Source organism: Vombatus ursinus, unplaced genomic scaffold, assembly GCF_900497805.2.
Source record: "Vombatus ursinus unplaced genomic scaffold, bare-nosed wombat genome assembly UNPS02014900.1, whole genome shotgun sequence".
Classification (NCBI taxonomy): Eukaryota; Metazoa; Chordata; class Mammalia; order Diprotodontia; family Vombatidae; genus Vombatus; species Vombatus ursinus.
Window position 1 is genome coordinate 1,501,595 of NW_020954678.1, and position 1,920 is coordinate 1,503,514.

Sequence of the window (1,920 nt, forward strand, 5' to 3'; positions counted from 1 at the left end):
ACATGCTGAGTTCAACCTTGAGCCCTGCTTTCCATTTCCTCTAGCCCTGTGCACATGGTGCCTTCCTGCTTTGAGGTCTGACATGAAGGAAGTGTTATTTGGAGTTGGATTTTCAAGGTCACCATTATAGTCTTTCCTCATTCCACACAACTTTGTGATATCACCAGTGCTATTACTTTAGGGACAGGACATGAGAGTGAGATCTCCTTGACACCAGCATTTCTCTCTACCCTTTACTTGCAGCTGGGCCTCATTCCTGCCAATAAAGATCTCAGTGGCCTCAAGCACTGAGAGATCAAGGGACTTGCACAGGAGTCCACAGCCAGTAGGTTTCAGAGTCAGGCCTTTCCTGGCTTGGACACTGGCATGCTACTGTCCAAGGTTCCACCCAGTTTACAAATGAAGGAGGATGCTCGGAGAGGGGAATGGCTTCTTCCAGTACTGGGATTCCCACGGATCCTGGCTGGGACTTGAAGAGGGCTCTTGCCAGCTGAAAGTTCTCTTGACTCAGTTCATGTCAGTAGGTGTTCTGGGTCACAGCTCACCAGTGCCAGGGATTTCACCTCTTCTACTACTTGGCCTTCTATCTGTCGATGAGGAGGGAGATCTTAATGGGAAGGCTGAAGTTAAGTAAAAGATCCATTTGGGATTCAAGGAAGTCATACTGTCCCAGTGGAGAGGATGGTACCTGAAGTTTCTGCAGGAGAATCTGGTGTTGCTCCTCTATTCTCTCGTTCCTCAGCAGGTGAACAACTCATTTTTTAAAGTACATCAGCCATTTTTGTGGTCATCCTGGAGGGAAGAGAGAAAGCTGAAGTGTTCAGACACTGAGAATTCTCCAGCTAATGCCCTGGAAACAGGAATTCATTCAGAGAAGGAACAGTATGATTGCTTCTCCCATTGCCTTCCACTTATGGGAGATTGCTTCATGGGAAGCAATGAAGACTTTTCTTTGGGTGTCCTAAGCATATCTTTTGCCATTCCCATTCTGAGGCCTTGGCCCTCAATCCTTATAATGTTCCTAGGATGTGAGTTAGGATGAACCCCAGAGGTCAATTAGTTCCAAAATGAAGTCTCTCCAATTTTGCCCATAGCCCTCCTTGAGGGGTGGGATAGCTTCCTTTCTTCCTTCCCTTCCATTTTTGGACACCTTTCAATATGAGGAGATTTTTCCTGCTATCAAGCCTTGATTTTTCTCTTTGCCACCATCACCAATGGTTCCCAGCTCTAATGTCAGGCGGGAAGCAGACATCAAAATCCTTTTGCAAGTCATAGCCTTCTGAATATGTGAAGATAGCTGTGTCTGCCCCAGGTCTTCACTTCTCAAGTCAAAGTCCCCTGCTTCTTAAAATTCCATGAGGAGAGCTTGAAGTACTTGCCACTGTCAATTGCCCTCCTCTGGACAGTAACTCATCAATGCCCTTGCTATAAAATAGGGTGCCCAGAACTGAACATGTGGTTGCAGATGTGACATGAACAGGTAGGTCACTCTCTGCCCTTGTGCATTGGCCATATTGCATTTTCTCTTTCTAAGGAAGACAGAGAAGTGACTGAAAGGGGCCTGAAGGGCTATTTGAGCCCAGCCTAGTCACTATTTGCAGAGGAGACAAGTGAGGCTCTGAGGCCTCTAGCTTCTTTCAGTTGCTGGAAGAAACATGGAGAAATGGTTAGAGCTCTGAATAGACTATGTTAACTGTGATTCTCTATGCTAACTGGTGCATGCCAGGGCATAGATGTCATCTTCTAAGATCTTGTCGATAGAAAGGGGCTCCTGGAAGCTGGCCAGACATGCTGGGTCCAACCTTGAGCCCTGCTTTCCATTTCCTCTAGCCTTTTGGACCTGGTGCCTTCCGCTTTGAGGTCTTACATGAAGAGAGTGGTAGGTGGAGTGACTAGGGAATGGTGTAATGGTGACTTTGA